The sequence below is a fragment of the Bombyx mandarina genome, chromosome 22, assembly GCF_030267445.1.
Source record: "Bombyx mandarina strain Sakado chromosome 22, ASM3026744v2".
NCBI lineage: Eukaryota > Metazoa > Arthropoda > Insecta > Lepidoptera > Bombycidae > Bombyx > Bombyx mandarina.
In genome coordinates, this window is record NC_143228.1 from 97,021 (window position 1) to 120,713 (window position 23,693).

The following is a 23,693-nucleotide window of genomic DNA, read 5'->3' on the forward strand; positions in this document are numbered from 1 at the left end:
GTATATTGCGATATACTCGTATACACATCATGCATAGACAGTAGAAGAGAAGGATAAATACACATATATTCTTAGATATAGAACTTGTGTACAATGATCGTGTGTCACGACGAGTCATGAGTCCGTGGCTCCAAAGATGGCTGATCGTTCCGTGTGCTAATGTTCCACTAAAACTATATGTCAATTTCTCTGGTCACGAGTGACCACAGCTGTAAGAGTGTTAGTATCGTACACTATTGACGGGTGCTGTGTGATGGACGGGACGATAAAGGCGGCTAATAAAAACGCCACTCTTAAAACGTAATCTAAATACATGAATGAATCCACAAGGAGAATGATGAGTTGGTCGCTTGTGTCGGAAGCACGTGCACCAATTAACAGCTAGAAGAGTGTCGCGGTCGTGGCCACATGTCGTGCTCCGTGTTCCGTCGGGAACATTACTTATAACAAGACTTATAATTAAATCAAAGGATAATAAGATGTAACGGGCCGGAACACGAGCGTCATTAGTGGCCGCGCCGTCCCCGGGCGCCGCACTCACGTCTCGGACTCTATACGGATACTCTCTACAGTCGAACCTAGCTCGTGCTAGCTCTCAGGACATTTTCATTTATATGTTGTTAGTTTTGAGTTCACATCTGGTGGCAAGCTCGTGGCGTAGGTACGCGTCCTACTAAATCCTTTAAGCATTTCATGAATATTGAACCTCTGGATGCTACTGGGTACCTCCAGATTTATTAGTTCTACATTAGTCGTATTATTACAGTCTCAAAATTACGATTCAATATAGTGTTATGGAAACTGAATACTTACAAGTTCACCAAAATATACCGATTCTGAGGGAGAATAGAACCCAGGCCAAGTGGTACGCACATCATTCCGGGTCAGTACATGATACCTACACACATGTGACGTACCTACTATGTCCTAGTTCTAGCTGCGAAGGTAGTCCGGTAGAGCGCGAGGTTGCGACACGAAACAATCATTATCGACAAATTATTATGTACACACGAGTATCAGAACAGCGCGGAGTGAAGTGGCGCGGTCCACACGTGCGTCGGTTCCAGCTCATCACCTGTAACGGTTTGTTTGTCTCTCGGCCGGCGTAGTCTGGGCCGCCACCGCCACTTTTTGTTCAACACACGGGTTTTTGTGTCCTTCCGTATTCAAGAAAAACTTTGTAAGTGTCTTGTTACAGTCGGCGGCGTTCGCTCTGCGCTTCTCCCACTAATTAGAAGTGATGCTGCCTAATGAATATGGCTGCTTTATTACGAGCCGAAACTGTCGCGTCTCTCAAACAACTCATTTGACGATCTAAACATTGTAAACTGATCGTTAATATAGTTTATCTAACGACCTTGTTGCTTGCTGTAATTATTTCCGTAACATATTATTTCTGACTTTATTTGTAATAGTTTCTCATTTTGCTTGATTTTTGTATTTTTATAATTCACAGATGATTTTACAACATTGTGACCGCCAAGATTAATCTGAAACGGAAGAATAAAATACAAAGAGTACAAATGATGCGAAAGTTACTCAACTGTTTTTGTTATTGCTTTATACTAGTCATTAATATATGAATTCAAATAAAAATATTACAAGGAAGTATTTAAGACAAGCTGTAATGAAATAAAATAAATAAGTAACATTTTTATACAGAGCGATATGATTATAATTACAGAACAAATACAACAACAGAACAATAATGCTATTCCGATATGATATTTATCTTGTTGAATTGAATTGACGAGACGAGTAATAATTTACAGACGCACGCGGCGCAAGTATCGGGCGCGCGCGGTCGCGGTGTCGGTAAGCGATACCTACCTACTCGTCGCATGTTGTAATTCATATATTATTATGTATAACGAGGCAGTCGACGTTCGGTTGAATTATGTATGTGGCTTGTGTATGTGATTCCGTCTAGTGAACTACGCCAGTGGAACTCACACTTGCACCTGCGACTGGGATTTATCGCTGCAGGCTATTAGTCTAGGAACATATGAGTTAAGTCCATTCTTGTAAACCGTCAGTAGCAGACTAAGAGCCGTGACTATTCGTGAGCTCGCGCCACGCGCCTACGTACAACTTGACAGTTTCGTGGAATAAATATAATTATTGGTTTTTTGTATGACTTTCGTCGTTCGTATTCAGACAATTCACAATAGCTTCAGAGTTAAGTATACTGTCTGCACCGCCACACTACGTCGTGACCACGGAACTAAGATGTTCTCTTAAATTTAGTAATCACCATCATTCTCCTGCCCTTCTCCCAGTCACCTGGGGTCGGCGCAACAATTTGTTTTCTTCCATACTCCTCTATCATATACCATTTCTTCGCTCACTCCACTTTTACACATATCATTATCGCTTAGTAATAAAAGTGAGAAATTAATGAACCTTGCAAGAAAAGCACGTAGGTACGTATAACATAATCTCAGGATCCATCAAACAAGAAAGAAGTGCTTTTATCGTCATCAGCTATCGTGGCATACATATATTTTTCTTCTTATTTTGATACTGTTTTGATCGACATTCTTACATTTAATATTATAGAATTTACAAAACACATGGACATTTTAGCAAAAAATAAATACCGGATCCCTTTTTTAAGCAGAAAATATGATGGGCGGCACAGAATGTGTAATTATGTCAAAGTCGATGGGAAGGTGGCAGCGCGGCCTCATTAGCGAATACTGGGTGCTGCCCACGTGCGCAGGCCTCCAGCGACAATCGCCTGTCACGCCGGAAGGTCATTAACACATCTCGTTATCTATTATAGGTACCTACATATATTTCCGTTGCAGTAAACTGTACTGTGCACATTACCGACACTTATGATCTGTTTGCATGTCTCTGATGATAACATATTCTGGAACGGAAGCCGAACCGCTAGAAAAATAGAACGAGAAACAATGGGGTACGTCGTCAGTGCGCGCAAATCGACTATAAACGATTGTCTTAATGTGCACGGTGATGCATCTCACCATTAAGGGTTGCTGTATTTATAAAAATAACTTCATTACTATATTCTATAAAAAAAAATCTTTTAATCTCTTTTTAGGCAGATCGAGAATACGATCCACTCAATGGTGATTTGTTATCGTCGCTCAGGGACTTCAGTCATGCCAGGAGCATAGATCGGTTCATCGCTCTCCGCACCGATCTGTCAAACCGGACGCCAGAGCAGGGCTTTTGCTCGGCTTCGGTCCCTGCAGGAGGCGACCTCCCCCCGGCGATCTTTTCGGTGCGACCTGAGTGAAACCATGCGGTGCGGTGTGTGCTCTAGCGCGCTACATCACAGCAGTTCCACGGAACTTCTACGGAGCAAATGGTTGGCGATGTACCGTGTTCCGAGCTGGTTCTGGTCCAGCGGGGTATTTCGGGTCTAGGGCCTACAGTCTGCTCATGTGGACCCTCGAGGCCCATAATCTTCCCGCGCCCCTTGGGGCCCTCGGGGACCGCGCAGGAGGTTCGCCCGTGGCAGAGAAAAAATGGAGGCATAGGTCTGGCGTTGCCTACCGTTGAAAGCTCTCCGGAAAGTCGTTTGAAGAAGGTCATGTTATAGCCCAAAAGTGCTCAGGAAATACCTTCCATGGAATCTTATTCCAGAGCCGAATGGCATGTGGCAATAAAGGCCTGAAAAGGCACTGTCGATGAATGCAGTGGCTTTGAGTAGTGTGGATAAACTCGGCTTCAGTGGGAAGTGTTGCGATGGTAAAAACGAGATGACGGGATAATCTCAAATAATTTCTTACGGTATTCTCCGTGAAACATACGGTACAGAACGCAGAGGGAAAAGAAGTTCCTGCTCCAAACAATCTATCTCGTCAATAAAGCAGAAGTCGTTATTCGGGCGTGACCTCGCCAAGTGCGGGGGTGCTAGCTATGAATTCACGAGAACTATCTAAAAAGTACAACATCAATCATTTAGGTTAGCAGCTGAATATTGCTTCTAGGGTTCGGCATCGTCAGCTATTTGTTTAATTTAATTATTTTCTTTACAGACGGTTAGTAAAGTATGCGGTCCATTAGATTAATTAATTGCAGTCAGTAATATAAGTCCGAGCTTGGATTTTCACGTGAGAAACATTCCTCGAGCAGCAGTCGTCACCGCTGTCCGCAGTCCGCAGTCCGCAGTCGATATATTAGCGAGCGGAGGGCGCAATTAAGGTGTTGCGAAGAAGCGAGCCGAGCCGCGTGCGTTATCGGAATAATTGTCGCGCGATAATATATCTGCGTCGCGACCGCGAGAAGGCACACAGATGCTATCGGCGGGGCGGGACCGACCTCGCGGCGCGACGTAAGCCGCCGACCAGTACAAAGCTCTTCATGAACTTCAGCTTGCAAAATGTAATGATGTTGTTGTCAACCACTACTGTTGTTAGTATGCTGTGTAGTAGCTGCTACGTTCTCTGGTATGAATATTGGACGGCGTTATATTGTTATTGCTCAATTGTCTATTAATAAATACCTCTTTACGTAACTAATTAATTTAGTATGGATTGAATAAAATTTTACATTGACTGCTTTACTCATTGACACGTGAAATGAGCATACTGTATTTCGTAGCACGGTGTCGACGCTGCACAATGAACATGTCGGCTGTGAGGCTGTGAGGCTGTGCGGCTGTGCGGGCGGACAACGCGAACAAAACGAGTGTCGCTTTGTTTCGGTATCGGCTGAGCGCGGCGCACCTCCTGTCGAATTATTTATGTTGCTCCCGCACCACCGTGCTAATTGTGACAGAGGTCCATTAGATGGAAGTCCGTTTCATAAGATTCACTCACGTTTGGTTCAATTTACGTATTTTTTTCATTCCTTCGAACTCACGGTCCTTCTCACTCAAGGTGAACGGTCAACGTTGCTCAAAGACGCCGCAACATGCTTGACAGCTCAACGGAGAGGATTTAGTTTTTTGTGTTCTGTTCCAGTTGTTCCATAAAGAGTGCTGTGAACAATGAATCGCACCATCAGCAGCGTTCGCCATCGGGATGGAGTCCTTCCCTATTACGTAGAGCCCCTGTGTGGATGTACAGCTGAATGCAGCCCCAGGGCTCGCGGTGCCCGTCCGCTCGGCCCCAGGGCAGCTCCAAGACGTTGCTCTCTACACTAAAAGCGGTCGATCAATTAGATTAATCATTCCTAAATCATTTTTTTTTTATTGCTTAAAAGTGTGGACGAGCTGACAGCCCACCCGGTGTTAAGTGGTTACTGGAGCCCATAGACATCTACAACGTAAATGCGCCACACACCTTGAGATATAAGTTCTAAGGTCTCAGTATAGTTACAACGGCTGCCCCACCCTTCAAACCGAAACAAACGCATTACTGCTTCACGGCAGAAATAGGCGGAGCGGTGGTACCTACCCGTGCGGACTCACAAGAGGTCCTACCACTAGTAATTACGCAAATTATAATTTTGCGGGTTTGATTTTTATTACAAGATGTTATTCCTTCACCGTCGAAGTCAATCGTGAACAATTGTTAAGTACGTATTTCATTAGAAAAATTGGTACCCGCCTGCGGGATTCGATCACCGGTGCATCGCTAGATACGAATGCACCGGACGTCTTATCCTTTAGGCCACGACGACTCGATGACGACTCGATTTGAGCTGCGAATCACATAAATAGCATTACCAACAGACTATCATAAGCATTTGTTTATTTACGTTCTTTATATTTTACCTTTAATAAGACTATGATAGACCTCGTGTTGTCGTCGCCGGACCTCGTCCGCTGATTCGTCAGGTGAACATGAATTCCTAACAAACACAGACAACACACATACTCGTATCTTACAAGCCGCTTGCTTTCATTGACTCATTTTGTAAGTCGGGTCGATAGAACGTTTATATGACACGTCAGCGAGTGGGTTGTGTTGTGGTATCATGCGAGTTACCGTCAATAGATGTAACACTTGTGTTAGGCGCATCCCAAGCTTGTTAGCACTCCTTTGTATCTAGTCTACATGTACCTATTAACAGAAAACTGCGACAGAAATTTATCTATACTAATCTATACTAATATTATAAAGAGGAAAGATTTGTTTGTTTGTTTGTTTCGAATAGGCTCCAAAACTACTGGACCGATTTGAAAAATTCTTTTTCCATTAGAAGCCGACATTGTCCCTGATGAACATAGGCTACTTTTTTAATTTAATTTTTTTTTTTTATTTTTTTTTTTTGGTTGCATGTGTGTTTTAATGTTTCCGAAGCGAAGCGAGGGCGGGTCGCTGGTATGTCATATTTTCAACAATAATTACGATATTATATTACTCAGATAAGGATATTTTGTTTGGTTAAATTATTTATCTGTTTGTTCAACGAGTGAGCGCCGTGAGCATGATGGCGGCGTGGCGTGCTGGAGTAGACGGCGCCTGCCTGATGGGTGCTGCGACGGCCCCTGTACTAATCTAACAGATATTCAGGACTGACTGTCACGGGAGTGACCCGCTCACACCCTCCTTGTATTGTAGCATTACAATGCAATTAAGATTCGGTCTCATGTTTTAAAGTTCACTCACTCATTCACGTCTCAGTCTCTGTGAGCTTCGCCTACTTAGCATTAAGTAAAGCCAATTATAGATTTATAGATTAACAAAAAGTTAAAAATAAAGTAGCCATCAGCAAGATTCACAGAACTGATTTATGTATATGAAACTTTTTATGTTTCAGAGCGAATGGTGAGGCTAGCTTCAAGCCCCCGTAAGTGGATCTTAATTTTGTTTCTCGACCATCATGATTGCCGCGGACATAATTAATGGACCGCGTTATTTCACAGTTAATTATTTAGATTCTGCCTTACAATTTAGGGCTCGGTGAGTTGAAATTGTTCGCAGCTCTATACTCGTAATCTAAATATTGACATCGTATTTATTTACTTCACCGATGTACTGTCACACTGACACCTTAACGGCCATTGGTAAACAATCAAGCTGTTGAGACATTCGTAAGTTAAGTTTTTATGTCGTAGCACTGAAGTCTAGTTTACTCTGTCGAGCGAATGCCGGTGTACTACAGAGTTCATTGTGAGGAACCTGTTGTTAGTCCACATAGGCGGCTCGCCGTACATGACTCTGTTTACGTGTACTAGTAGTTAGTACATGAGATCGTCTGTGAGCGCCGCGGTGGGTGCCTGGGTGAGCTCGCGAGACGGTACATTGTCGGTGGGAGATACAAATCCGTATCTATTCATCAAAACGTTTTTCAAAAAAGTCAATTTTTACACTAACTCAATGAGTTCGTACAAATTTATTTGCAATGTTCAAGAAAGATCAAGAGTCATAGACCGTATTATATATTATTGTTCTTAAACATTTTCAATTGATTCCATATTTTAAATCTATATAAACAAACACCCAGGCTCTCTCGTGCTTGTGCAGTTTAGAAGCAAGTCTGTATACTCTGTACATAGTCGTTATCAGTCGTTGTGTAGTCTCGGCGCAGTGTTGAGTGCAGTGAGGAGACGCGGGGAGGCGCGGGGAGGGGCAGCCGGGGGCGGAGTCGCAGCTTCACTCGCACTATGTACTCACCACACTGGTGTGCACTTGGATAGAGATGTAGACTACAACGAAGACGGGCTAGGACACCGCTCCGCAGCGGTTAGCTTAGTCTATGGATATCAGAACGCGAATTGCTTAGAGCGGGCCTACCCCCTGTCAATAAACTTAGTTACTCTGCAGTAAGTTAGTACAGAATAGTAATAGCAATTAGTTCTGGTTCACAACGCCCACCAACACGCGGAGAACGTGGCGTGGATAGTAAGTACCGCTACGAGTGGATGATGCGAGGTGATGATGATCGATTTTGCATGTTGCTCTGTGGATAAGGACTAGGGATTAGGGGTTCGTAGAACATTATCTCAGTTGCGCGGGAGGAAGCGCGGGTATGTTTTGTAACTGGCCTTTATTTAGTTCGAGTCGACCCTGTGTGTCCGCTACTGCCCTTCCGTCCCTTGGGCGGCGTAATGTGAGCCACCCATAGTAAGCCCAGATGCTGAGCAGCACTGCGGAGCTATCTCTTCAGTTTATAATGTAAGCCATAGATAGCTCACGATGCTCACGGTTACTCACGACACACGGGGCGTTGAATCCCCGTGCGCATTTTTAATAATTTCATATTGCGTGCATTACAAAAAAGGATAATGAATGATCTAAAAGATATCCGATTTTTTTTGTAGTCGTACCCTTTGTTAGGTCACGGAGAGGGCTTCGCGGCAAACCCACTGTCCGGACATGGGGGCTCCCTGCCACGCTGGGCAGAGCTGAAGTTTTACAATATCGCAACTAGTTATCCGATCGTAAGTAGTAGTGACAATCGGCAGCACTACAGACAAGTAACTGTCTTCAGTTGTTGGTGAGTGTCCAGTACCTGCTGCCGGCACCGACGCATGTGAATCTAATCAAATTACCTCTTCACTGTCCACAAAGCGACCACTGAACGATTTCCGATTATAATCTACCGTATTGTAGATAACAGTTCTATGAACATTACTACTTGTACATATAAAGGTGTCGCGCTTTGAGCATGCACGGATGGATCTCTCCGTCCTACCGGCTGCTGTCACGATGCAATCATGTGGCGCGGATTGAACGGATGTTATTAAAATACTTTTAGAATTTCGACCTCATTTCGTAGTTTTTGAAGTCGTCGTGAGGTAAGGGATAAGACGCCCCGTGCATTCGTGTCGAGCGATGCCGGTGTTCGAATCCCGCAGGCGGATACCAATTTTTCTAATGAAATACGTACTTAACAAAAGTTCACCAATTACTGCCAGGCTAACGGAATATTAATCGGGCTATTAAAATCATTAAATCAATAAAAAATATATAATTTGCGTAATTACTGGCTACTTAAGGACGTCTTGTGTGCGGATAAGTACCACCCCCCTATTTGTTTCTGTCGTGAAGCAGTATCCGTTTCGGTTTGAAAGGTGGGGCAGCCGATGTACTGTAAAACCGAGACTTGGAAGTCACCTCTCAAAGGGAGTGCCAGCACTTACGTTCTTGATGTCTATGAGCTCCGGTAATCAATTGACACCAGGTGGTCCGTGAGTACGTCCTCTCACATGATCAATATCAATATCAATGTCTCAATGTATGTACCTGAGTCGAATTAACTAGTACCTACGTCAGTATAGTTACATAACATTGTTCTATTTCTGATTACTGCCAGCACCTCACCTCTAACTTAATGACTCATAAACCATCCGTACTGTGCTGTACCGATCAGAAGAGTGCGGCTTCTCTCTACGACCAGTGAGCGGTGTCTTTAAATACCAACCGCTAGTTTATGTGTTGACGTCGATTCACGTCCCTTACAAACTTATTGTTCCTGCGTAAAGTCGAGATATTCTGTAGAAGAGTACAAAGGCGAACAATAATGGAATCACAAACATGATTTAGCTGTAACAGAGTGTTGTTTGATTGTGCTCCGAGATACAACACTTCAAATAAATACGAATACGAAATCAAATTGACACAAGCAATTTGTATTGAAGCGAAGTCGGAGGGTCGTGAGGGGAGAGGCAGTGCGAATTCCCCACCCCTCTCGTTGACTCCCTACCAACATCCCTCTCACTTCATTTCGCGAATAAATTCATCACGCGGTGGCTCCCTCCCCGCGACCGCACCCTCCCGCCCTCCGCGAAGACACCAACGTTATTATCTATAAAACAGAACTGCGACTGACCGAGTCTCACAGCGCACGTACCGCCCGGCGCCCTAGAGATTCATTACTAGAATACTTGTCTCTGGGCTGGACGCCCAGTTACGTTTCCTTTTATTTTATCTTAAAATGCTCAAAATAGATTGTTTTTTTATAGCTTAGATGGGTGGATGAGCTCACAGCCCACCTAGTGTTAAGTGGTTACTGGAGCCCATAGACATTCATGACGTAAATGCGCCACCCACCTTGAGATATAAGTTCTAAGGTCTCAAGTAGGTATAGTTACAACGGCTGCCCCGCCCTTCAAACCGAAACGCATTACTGCTTCACGGCAAAAATAGGCAGGGTGGTGGTACCTACCCGAGCGGAGTAAATGGTGTTGGTGTTGGATGTTTCAAATGATAAAACTTTTCGAAGTCACGATGATGCGTATTTTTGCGTCTGAAGTACAAAGTAAACAAATGATTCAATGCGCTTTGAACTGATCGAACTGATGGCGGCTGCCACTTCAGTGAAGACGTGTGTGTATTTGTGCAAACAAGATTGATAACGTATAATAATAGATTATATTTTAATTAGCATATTAAGCTATCGAGTAATTGTATCGAAAATATATAATAATTACGCAGCCAAGTCCAGTGACTTAGTTGGGTTTTGTCGTCAGAAACGATATCTGGCTTTGCCGACCTTACCTCGTCAAGTTGTCGGCCTCAAACTCCCGCTGGTCACACACCACTCGACCATACACAAGCGCTATGGGCGACCCACGGCTCTTCATTTGCTGTAAGGTGTTGACTACGACTAGCGTGCTAGCCACACTGATTTCACATTGAATTCATCTACCACTTCCACTATTTTTGTACTTCAAGTTTAGCTATGTTACACGCTCACGTGTGGGGGCTAGCAACTGCTGTAATGAATCATTGTTATTGAACGTTTCTTTGGATCAAGTAGAGTCGTCCGTGAGGTACGGAGCTGCGCGACAGCCGTGGCTGCGTCACATACTTCCACGCAGAGAGGAGCCGCGCGCGAGATTACGGCAATTAGTCGAGATGTTCCAATAGCGTTGTTTATGTTCGCGTTGACGAGCCGGGGGTCGCGTGACTTATGATCTGGTAATCCCGGCCAGAGTGCTGCGAGCACGGGACGCGCTCAGGGCTGTGCCCCGCCCGCACAACCAGTGACGGTCGCCCTTCAACGCGAAATCCTAATTAAATATCATATTGCAATTAAAATTAATATCGGTACGTTGAGTATAATAACATATGAAAAGGTCCCGTATTACTGCAGCCGCAATTAAAATATATAAGTTATCGTCTGACACCACATAAATCAAAAGCCATGGAAAATGTGAATACGTGAAATATCTGGTGGTCGGAGCGTCGCTCGCGGGACCCGTGTACGATGCGGTTATTAGCGAACTATTTTAATTAGTTCCGGCGGAGAGTACGCGCGGCTGCGGCACCAGCCCTGCTCACCGCCGCTCACTCAATGTTATCAGCTGTTAATTGTTATTTTGAATTTGAACGCACATTATGCTTTATTTGAAGCGCACATTACCCGATAGATGCTTTGCTTCCGCAGTAGGTCATGCCATGTGATCGACTCTCTGACCAAGCGAGTGTTGTATATCGTTTGTTTGAGGCGCCGCGCCGCCGAGGCCGCCGCAGCGTGTAGTGAGTGAGCCGCCGATAGAACACTTATTATAATATATTTAACAGTGCTTCCTAAAGTATCATCCCTGCGTGTTAAGTCCGGAGCTTAGCGCGGCTCACCCCGCGCCCCGGATTAGACCAGCTGCATATCGGAAGCCGTCTCGGCGCTGTTTATTGACCGGGATTACTGTCCGGGACTCTACTCTCTTATACAAACAACATTTACAATACTACAGTCGTTCCAAGGCTAGTGTCAACAATACTTGCTCGATAGCGTGGGTGGAATCCTTACCAACACACGTCAGTTCCGCTTGAGAATAAGAGCGCTCTTTGAGGTAATAACAATTGAAACATAAAAATAATCCAACTGTCGCTCTTTTGAAGGTGACACTTACACATCCAAGTTCGCTGATGTAGTGTGTTGGGCGCTTGGGTTTCTTGAATAAAACTTCCACAATCGATTTTGTACTTGTATTTCCTTTATACAGGTTTTTCTTAATTTTTTACGTTGCGAATGAGTTAGCTTGGAACGGCCATTAATTGAAGTGTGTAAAAATGGTGCAGGTAAACATAAATAAAATTTTGTACATTGCTCCTTAAAAATTCGTAGCCGTTAACACAGTGACCCAATCAATGAGGTCATGTTAATGAGAATTTATAAACTTTGAATTAAGCTTAAGCGTAAGTCGTTTCATGAACTCCTATGACTTCATCATTACTTTGATTTTTGTATACTTTAACTTCATTAGATAGGTGAGAGTATCCCTCACGTTGGAGCAAGTGAATGAGTTCGGCGCAGAAGTAGCCGTGATGACAAATTTGCGTTTTTATCTTCTGGCGGAAAAAACGTGTCAAAACAAATAAAAACTGATTTAGATATTCCGACAGCTGTTACAGCGCACCGACGCCGCGACGGATCCCGCGCCGAGCGACCCGTCCGCACATTCAACATCTTCACAATATGGGCCGATATAACTATTTCATATTGCTGCAAATTAATGTGAAATTGTTTTCATACAATTCAAACATTCAATTACTTTCATACACCATAAATATTTATCTCAGAATCATTTAGATTTCAACTTTACATAAAATAGTTCTTCAGAGAGTTTTAAAAGACTTAGGTATGTTAGTGTAGGTGTTTAGATGAGATAGAAGAACTTCTATTTAAGCTTTACAAAGAAGAAAATCAGAGATAATGTAAGCTGTGTTTAAAGAGAATACTTATCGCTATATAAAGTAACTTTTAATTTATGTTGTTTGAAATAAGCGCACGACGTCATTTAAAACGTTTGTGCTATGCGACCCGTGCTAACGTTTATTCTCCACTGATCCATTCGCTCGTAGCTCAACTAATCGCCAATGCAGCCAATCAATTATATTTAGATCGATAGTTAGCTAACGACAGACCGACAGAGCGATACATCGATACAAGAGCGACGTGATGTGATTTAGAGCGGGCAGAGTCGGGGCGCAGCGCTAGTGGTGCCGCTAAATATACTCGGCGACATTTACCTTAGTGCCGACTGCCGGTCGACTGCCGACTGCTCGCTCGGTGAGGCTCGCTACAAATAACGCGTAATAAATCCACCTGAAGAATGACACTTTTGTTTCGCGCCCGCCTCGGGACGAACGCACACAAAACCACACAACTCCTATACTGACTACATTATATTTTAAAATGTTCTTACTGTATTCATTTTAATGATTAGTTTAGTCATTCTATGAATCATTTTATATACACACACACGTATTATTGTAATGGGATTAAAATATTTGTTTTGTAAAATGTTAGTTGTTCTTTGATACATATTTATCAGTTTCAATTCACACTCGATTGGTATTCTTATTATTATACATTAATGCATGGTCACCTAAATCAAAGGCTCCCAGACCACTTTAAAAATGTAGCTGGTTTCGGTGGAGCCCCCGCAGCTATATTAGGAAACTTCCTATTCGGAGTGGTAAAAATGAAAAGAAAAGTATATTTTTTGTGTTGTATTTATTGAAATATGTAATTATTACACTATTAATTACTATTCTTACCATATTACAGTCGTAATATAATTAAAATTATACATTAATCACGTAACGTAGCTTCCAGAATGTCAACAAAAAAATAGTCATAATTTTAATGGTACTTTAAATAATTTACTATAGAAGGAAAACAAATTTTCGTGGATCCTGGAATACGAACTGTGGATCCCTATTTTTTTGTCAAGCTACCGTCGGGTAGATCTCCGTCGAGTCTCTTGTGGATCCTTGGATTACTTTGGGAACTAAAGATCTAAATGAACTAACGAGTTAGAGGAACGAGGAACGAGTTAGAGTTAAATAGCATATATGGGTCTCGGAGCCAGGGTCGCGTATTCCCCAATGATGAGCCCCCCGCCCCCCCCAGACAGAGACTATTATCAGTGTTGCATTCTCGGATATGTATGCATACCACGTAACTATAATAATTACTAGTTTCGGGTTTCGGTAAGTTTTTGAATATTTACATCCAAATTGTCGGTTTACTCTTAGCTTGAAGATAAATTTGAAGGAGTAGATTCTAATGTTCTTGCCCTCAGGATTGGATGTGGAGCATTTTATAAATTATCGCCACATTTCCGAGTTGTAGAGTTATGTAGTTTAGTCAAGTGCAGCAGTTGCGCTACTGCTCGCGGGCGCGTCGCTCTAATATCTTTCTCTGGAGAACAATCGTACAGATTTGGGCAGAGTGCGGTCGTTAAACGCCCACTTGTGCCCGTACTTCAACAGATATACTCGCCTAGTCTATTTGTGGCGGAATGTTGCGCCCGGGCAGCCCACTTGAGCGCATCTTCCTTCCTGCGCAGCTGCGGTGCGGACAAGCTGTAGGTGAGAAGAAACAATGGATTCAGATTGGAAGACGTAGCCTGCCTCGTTCCGTTCCTGCCACCTCAAGTGACATGCTCTTGTGGACTACATGTGCCACGTAATGATTAACGCTAGGGAATAATTAAAGGACATGAAGTTGTTCAATCTTATTGAAGTACGTAATTAAATTAGATTATCAGATTAATGGTACTGCTTCCGCATTAATCGTGGTATTCGACAATAGAAGTAAGCGTGTCGGTGGCGGGCCGGCGATACATCTCGGCGGTGACATGTTTACGAGCTGCTCTCCCTCGCGCGCGCCGAGTTCTGCACTTCTTGTTGCATTGCGCGGACGCTGCGCACTACGCAAATAAATTCATTTAAACGGAGGCTCAAAGCGCCCCGCCCGGCTCTCGTCGGAGCTGGTAGTCGTCGGTGCGAGTGCGGGCGGCGGGCGTCGCGACGCGCTCGGGCATCTCCTGGTGCGCGATGTATGTGCGCGTTTGATTAAATGGCAGAGTGGTGCTGGCACGCGGCTCGGCGCTCCACGACCGCGCCGCTCGCAACTATTTGACAGAAACGGTATTTTGGTCCCGACCTTCAGGTTGAGCGACGCGCGCTCCGACATCTCTCTGCTGCATTCTGAAGTCGATTGTCTCTGTGACCGAACACTACAATCAAACTATATTACTTTGTTACCTATTATAAATCATTGTCTTCTGAAAACTGATAGCAAAAGTATCCATGTAACTGAATGCATGTTTTCGGAGCCGAAGCGTCTCGTCGCCAGGAACATGTTTGTAAACGTCTTCTTCTTTTTCAGCTGAACTGATTTCGAACGTGTAATGATGAGAATGGCTCGTTAGTAGCATTATATATGGTGTAGTTGACGTGGTGTCGCGGTGCTAGACCGGACAGCTACTAGTGTACTGGTGGACTGGTAGGTGCATGTAATTAGTTAGGGCGCGGCGGCGGGTGCAGGCACGGAGCCACACGAGCGAGTGCCGCGCAATAAATCTCCACTTGTCCCATAAATCGTGTGTCCCTCCTCCCTCGGCCCCCGCACCGCAACACCACGAGCCTCACCCCCGCGACCCTCCACTATAATGTTAACTAACATAGAATATTGTGTGAGCAGACTTGTCATCTATAATCGTTTTAGTGATAATTAGACTAAATTTTTTCTTGTTCGCCAAAACTTTTGGTAGTATTCCTTTACAGTCAAATACGACACTTACACGACTTGTTAGATGTTAATACTATCGTTATTGCGGACTTTTATGTGTGAGACGGACGAGCATACAACCCATTGAGTGGTTAGCGGAGCTCATGGTACTACAACCTTACGTATAGATCGAAACGAGGATGTTGGTGCCAGTCCGGGCGAGCTCACAGTGCACCCTTCCACTGGTTGGTGCTTAATTATGTGAAATTCTAATTTATGAACCATTGGATTATAATTCAAACACACACCCGGCGTGCTATCCTTTAGGCCATGAAGATTAAACAAGTACGCACGGAGGTCGTGGTTGGTCAAACTACCACAAAAAAAATATATCCATAATTTCAATACATGCTAGTTATATTCTTTGTACGAATATATAAATAGTACAGTTGTGTCTACACTGTGCGTGTATTTTCGCTATCGCAATATGAATATATGAATGAGTCGTGTCTAGAGTGAGTCTGTCCGGAGTCGACTGGCTACTACGACCAACTTCCTTTCAGATTAAAACAATGAAAGGAGATGATCGTGTTTGAGTGAGTTTGCTTTAGTTAACTGCAAATGAAGACCATTATTACAAATTTGAAGATATCAATCGTAAACTTTTAAGTGCTAAATTGTCTTCAAGAATGAAATATGCAACAAATTTTGTTAATGACCTAAACGATGTAATATCCCAGATTTTATTAGGTACATCTTAAGTTACCTTTTATGTGGTAATGGTAGGTAGTGTTAGCGGATGGGGCCGGGATAATATAACTGAAGGACGTGACAATGGCAGGGGCACAGTCGTGCTGGTGTCTGGAGGATGAGCACTCTCGGTGGGATAGTCAACGGTGGCAGTCGCTAAACCAGACGTCTGCGCTCAACTGACAATATTCGTGACGCATACTAGAACAAGCGATCACTCACGATCCATAATCCAGAAACCGACTGTAAATCAAATGTGGAAATCTAGCACGCAGCAGACTCAGAATACGGCAATTCTAAACCATAATCACAATATCCCAGCCTATAGGTATTGTACTAAAGTACATATAAATCAAAGATTTTAATGTGAACATGTCTCGTAGCTTCGGCAGTTAATTACGTCGCGAGTCTGTTCTGTAATAGTTCGGTCGGATGTTCTTAATAACTTTCAAATGTAGTTTGAAACGTGTAATTTATAACAATGAGTGCGGTGAGTGGGGGCGGGGGTGCGGGGGTGCGGGGGACGTGCGGTTATGAACGTAAATAATGTCCGTCGTTAAAAAGACGTCAAACAAACCGAAGGACGCGACGGGAGCTGAGCGTTTATCATTCTCTCCTCTCTCCTCCTCCTGCTCCTGTACTCACTTCGACACAGTATATTGAACATACGAACAGTCAATCGTCAATATTGGTGTTTGTTGAAGGTCTGTAGAGATCACATTAAGATTTCTGCGACTATTTTTTTTATTTTAAATAATTAGTAGAAAATCTGCCATGTTCATTGGACTACCCGAGTACCTATTACACACGGGATACGAGCATGCAGCGTAAATAACCTGTTTTGGGAGCAATGTAGTAGTAGCCGTAGTATAAAATCGAAGTAAAAGTATTATTAAAATTTAAAGTATGTTTTTTTATTGTGTTTAGTTGTTTTTAATACATAACCGTAAACATGTATATAAATTATAAAAAAATTGCGCTTTCTTATATCGGGAGCTAATCATTACGTAGGTATCTTGGTTCGCTCGAAGCTAATGCTATGTTGGCCATAATTAGTTCGCGTTAAAAATAGTTCAATAACTTTTATTTCTGGAGGTATGTATTCGTATTCTGGTTTTTCATACGATGGCGCCTGGGTCACACGCACTTGTATTACGTTCAGGGTTTATCAAATTTGTGAATACGTATAGATCATTGTCAAGAACTACTGGTGCTCTGAAACTAAAAATAAAACGTTATTTATTCATCGCAGGCAGACGAAACTACAGCCCGTCAGATGGTTTGTTTGTGAGGAGGATATAGCCTCACTTCCGGCTTAGCGTAATTAGTCATCTACTCAAGTCGCGGCTGTGTACTGCTGGATGCTTAATGACTCCATGTACTGGAACTTGTCTGTGCTACACCAGCACAGGCGAGAGCACGGCGTGTTTCCATAAGATCAACTATATTTTATAGAAAGGAAGCGGAGGAAGAACTTACAGACAAACAGTTCCTGAATTATGATGCTGATTCTGTGTAAAGAGTCAAGGTTGGTTTTACACACGGAGTAACAGCGCTCGGGTCCCGCGCCCAAACGCGCCGCTGGTGAATCACCACATCAATAAAACATCGCAGAATTTGCCGGTTTTTACTCCTGTAACACTCCTGTATAGTATCGCGGGACCTTAGCTGTCGTCGGTCCGCAAAACCCATATCTAGGTACCGTCCGATTCTTAAATGTACACAGGATTAAATAATTCTAATATAGTAAGTACCTGAGTACAAACTCGATCTAATTTAACTGATATCGAAAAGAAGGCCATGAAGGCCAGGCAGTGCCACCGTTAGATCTTTAATATAACATTGCAGTACCTGATTACTAGAGGACACCTTAGATGGTGGAGGAGCGCAGCTAGGCAAACGAGTAAGTGTTTGTCGGAGACCATAGCAATACTACGTGAATGATACCACCGGTCCTGAGACATGAGATAAAACCCCCCTTCAAACAAGAACTCGCTACTGCTCGCGGTAGTGATAGGCAGGCTGGTGGTACCTAGCCGCGCGAGCTCACACGACTCCGGTACTTGCTCAAGTTATTATGTTTTTGCGGATTTGATATCCATTACACGATGCTATTCCTTCAGCGCGGAAGACATCCGTGAACACTATGTTGAATATACAATGCGGAATTTGAACCCGTAGCGGGTTAGTCGCATTGACTCCACACCTACGAGTTCACCGGTCGTCTTATCCTTTAGGTCACGACGACTCTGTATGTTTATGCGTCTGGTGTTGATGTGGGTGATCTGTCCTTGTCGAATACGAGAAGTGCTACGTCCACCTTGCGTCAGTATTTAATTACGTACAGGGATGATCTAATTCAAGGGGTTGCAGGAACAACTGTAAGCTCCTTAAGACATTTGAAAACATTCATAGCCGCAGTAGACGTCAACCTGTCACATCGTTGCAAAAACATGATCTCGTGTAGGTACCGTGTACTATGAATACTGTATTTAAATAGAACAATAAGTCATGTGCAAAGTGAGTACCGGTGTGACAGGTGAGCGCCGCTGGATGCGCTCGGTCGGATGAGAGGAATGCGCTTAATTATGCCCCGAATACTGATCAATGATCGATTCATTATGTATGGTAAGTGTCTCGATACGTGATCCGCGTGTGCCGCCGCTCGGAGGAGGGCCGGACTTGGGCAGCAATCGTATTTAATATCTTATATAAGTAGTCGGCTTGTTCTGTACTATGCGAGCCAGATCTATTATACGATAGGTCGTCCTTACGGATCCCCGTAACCGTACTCGTCGAACTCGACAAAGAGTTCGCCGTGCAACCTAACCCATGTATCAGCTCGCTGAGTTTCTCGCCGGATCTTCTCAGCGGGTCGCGATTCCGATCCGGTAGTAGATTCATTCGTGAAGCAGCTGCTCTTGAGCTGTTAGGTCTCATTCGGAGGCGCTCGGGTAGCTGTTAGCAAATCCCACCCCTCCTGGCTGAGCCTTTGCTCGACCACCTGTCCTGGTGAAACTAGAAAGGCCTCCGGGCCACCAGTAATCCTTCAATCATAAAAAATAATACGATAGGTATATTGAACTTATAAATACTATATTAGTAAAAATCGAAAACATCCATAAGCCAACATCAGATCGTCATCGTCACTTTCGAAGTCATCGGGAGCTGACCGCCGGGATGCGCGGCCGATGCGAATAGGTACCTACGTGCGAACAAGCGTGCTACAAACGACGCAACTCTGTTGGCAACTAAAATGCAGAGACAATTTAAACATTTGTGTATAGTTAGTGTTTCGCACAGGTTCTGCCTGTTTATGCCGTAGTTTTTTTCTGACTTCCTTCGGAGGTTGACGAGTACAAGGTTCACCTGATGGTGAGCAGTTATGAGCACTCGTCATGTCAGGAGCACAGCCAGGCCGCTGCCTACCGAGCAGGACACTATTTCAACGTGTGTTAAGGTAGATGGCAGTGCTGACGCTGTGGCGTCTATAAGCTCCAGTAATAGCTTAACATCAGGAGGGTCGTAGCTCGTTCACTCGCCTGTAATAGAAACGATTTTGTAGTGTTATTTTGTGGCCAGCTCTCGCTCGCTTCTTCCGCCGATAGAACGAACACAACCCAACAACCGCACAGCCGCACGGACGCACCGTGCCACCAACCATTTCATGACGTGGATGGGACGTAGATAGACTGATCATCTGTTATTCTAAAGTTATTAATTAGTTATTAATTAGGTTTACCCCGTGGCGTAAATATACGGTAGTTAAAAATACAAATGCTTGGTAGTAAGTAGTGTATTATATAATAGACGCGTGCCGAGTCCGTCCTCCACAGCTTATTCAGTCCTGGCGTACTAGTAGTGGCGTGTTGGTGTATTGGTGTCAGTGTGACCGGTATCTGCATATCTGCTAGTTTTTGCAAAGACCCGCATCCGCACGCGTCAGTGCTGCGCCCACCTCACTTCTGCATTATACATCACCCCCTCGAACCCCACGCTGCATTATGACGTCACAGCACCCGCACCGTCCCTCCACTGATACGAAACACTATGAATATGCATCGTAACATCTTGTTGTTGTTGTTGAATAAATGAAATAGTCAATTTTAATGCTGTAGAGTACACAACTCTTGACATTATGTTGTTCTGTTTGTTAGTACAGAGGATGTTTCGCCACGCGTTGATAGCCAAGCGTGTCCCTGCGGGTTTCGCCACTAATAGGCCACTAAGAGATTCACTGGGAATGAAATCCCATGAATCCCATCATTCTGCCTGTTTCTGGCACAAAGTAAGTACTACACCCATTGCCTATATAACGCAATGGATTCTTCGATTCTTTGTCCCAAGGTCGGGTCGGGGACGGCATCACCGGCATCATCCCGGCGACCACCCGGATGGTTACAAGTGTTGTTGGGATTGTTCTGATGCAAATTGAGACGAGCTGTACTTTAAGGCACTGCTGTTTACGGACCGCTTGCTGATGTGCCTATGGTTCCTCGTCCAACATTACAAAGATTAGCGTTTGATGCTCATTACAAGGATGTTGTGAACCCATTGCAGCGGACGCTATTTGGACACTCAAATGTGATTTTAATTTATTCTAAGTTAATATGTAGGTTAAACGAAAGTACATCAACGGGTGCCCACGGTTAGTGACTTGTCAGTAGAGTATTGACATTGTTGATGTAATGAATGAAGAGAGTGTTTAATAACTGCGCTCGCTCATCGCGCAAGCCGCGGACATTAGCTCCGGTCTACATTGCTCCCCTTACATCTCCAAGTACCCGCACCGTGGCTTGCTGATAAATATAACATTATACCTATACAGTTTACACGGCAGGTGAATGCGCGTTACAAATGATCTTAAGCAAGCGTCTTCGATGCCGTTGACGGTGTCAACAAACTGTGAAAAAATTGCCAATAATGCTCACGGACATATGTTGTTTTTCGCAGACAATTAATAGGTATGGATGAAAATATGATACATTTGAATAAGCTTCATCCTCAATAAATAGAATAATGTGTTTTAGAAGTAAATTGAATTACCGAGATACTTTTCGGGGCAATAAAGATGGCCCTAAAATAATTATTATTAATCACATTGGCTATTAATATTTGCAATATGTTTATACTTTACCGATGAATATTTTGAGCTCACGCAGGCTACCGCCAGCCTATTTCTGCCGCGAAGCAATCATGCATTCCGTTTAGAAGGATGGGGCAACCGTTATTCAATACAAGTACCATTCTGTCTTCAAGTTTCGAGGCGGATGGTGGCAAGACGTTGACTGACGTCGACCAGGAGGTCCGGTAGCCACTTAAAGTCTGTTGGGCCTTAAGCTCATTCACCCATCTAAGCAATCTATATATGTAAAAATGAATTCCTGTTCGTTAGTCTCTCTAAAACTCGACAACTCGAAGGTTTAAAAGGTAAATAAATATGAAAATGCTCCCCCGTCGGATGGATTTCTTTTGTTTGTTTTAAGTTTATTTTATACAAAAGTTTAGGTCTTTTATTTATCGATTAAGGCACTACGAAGTCTGCCGGGTCAGCTAGTAAGAAATAAAATGAGATTTAGTTGATTTACATAACAATATTGCGCACGGAGGATAGCGAACAAGGCACACACGAAGTGGCATCTACTAAAGACGAGCTTAACTCGAGCATCGATCTTGTTGCGCAGAGCAACGTCACAGCATCGTGTACCCACATATATGTGCGAGTGGGCATGTTACAGAGGGCGGGGAAGCTATAGCTAAACGAACCAAAATCAAGACAACAGTTCCGAGCTGCACAATTAATGTTCCACTTTCAGATATTATGCTGTTTCTACGAGGTTACGATTTTTCAGAGACTAGCCGTAGTTACTATAGAACAGAAGAAGTATAACAACACCTTAGTTGTGCTAGCAACATTTACAAGACAAGTTTTCTTAAACATAAGCTCCGGACCCGGACAATAAGGACATTTGGATTGTCTGCCGAGTTCATTCGGTCGCGGTGGAGCTTGTTCCCTTTGTCGTTTCCCCCTCGTAATAGTCATACCGAATATATTATAACATATTAAATCTTTGAAAGGCCATACATTTGTTAGGAATACAAAATATAAATTGAAATGAAGCGAATGCGTATGTAAAGCACGTTTTGTAAGAGTAAGGATCGCGTGCCAGTCTGGTGACGTGATCGCGACTTCCCTTGCCACGAACCCGCACCCGGCGGCGCGGAGTCCTGCCGCCCATCTATGATCGCTTCATCTGCATGCGTTACCCACTCACTCACACACGCACACTCCATCTTCTGTTTACGAGCTGAGCACGCACGAGTGTGGGTTATGAAGGCGGGGCCTACGTACACCACGCCCAACGCTGTGTGCAATGTAGACTCCGCGCCACAGTCTATTGAAATTAAGTACATACTCGAATTAGGAAGATGATTGATGTTTATCTTATAAACTAGACTGTGGGAGGTTTTCAATGGATTTCGAAAGAGCCTTCTTTAATTTTTTGATAATGAGATTTTTTTCTAAGTTTTCCTGATTCTGTTATTAGAAACAATAGAAAAAATACTTAATTAGAACAAAAAAATGTTTAGAGAAAAAGAAATCTACAATTGAAGTTCTTTAAATATATTATTCAGTTGGTTTTATTTCACATAGTAGGTACATTTCACCTGTGATAGCAACTTTATAATCGAATGTTTGAAATGTTCAGTAGGTAAATTTGTGTGTGCGTCCATGTTACTCGCCCAGTGTCCGGTTCGATGGAAACTTTATACAGTTATCGTTGGTCCTTAGGAAGAGGTCGTTGGCTTGGTATAGTACCTACCGCTTCCGTTGTACCTCAAAGGACCATGCAGTGATTGCTGCCCGGCGCCCCGAGCTCGCTCCACTCGATGGTCCTCCGTGGCCCAGCTCACAACAGCATAGTGACGTAGCGAACTTCAATAATCCTGCCACCAGAGTAAGCGCCGCCGTACCGCAATGAGTATTATCGAACTCACCGTGTCTCGGGCCCCGCTCACTACTGAGTAGGTGTGTGTGTGAGTCGGTCTACTGCACTAATCAAGTATTATTGTCTGTCTGCTCTGAACACACTCTACCGACCCCCAAAATTTTGAAAAGCTCAAGGTCATTTGTCTCATTCGCGCAGTCTAGAGAGCGCAGGCTCCGATTTGTTCTAAGCGCGTATGTGGTCTAAGAGACACATCATAAGTACTGTTGCCCGCGAATGGTTCGAATCAGACCATGTCCATGTCTATAATGAGGTCATGGTAAACAAATGGCTTCCATACATTAGTAACTTTCTTGTTGCCTAATTGATACACTTTTGAGTGGATTAATATGTTTGATTTTGTACCAAGGTGTTGATTTTATTCTTTTATTCGAAGAAAACGACAACTGACGTGCCTCGAGAGCTCCAAATTTACGGCGATGTTCCTCTGAGTGATACAACGTGCTGTGCTTGGTTTCATCTCTTCAAAGGGTTTAATTTCAATGCTAACAACCGTCCGCGTGAAGGGAAGCCTCGACCTTCAAAGACGCTGAATTGGAGGAATTGCTTGATGAAGATCCGTGTAACGCGTAAGATCAGCTTACTTCAGCATCAGGACTT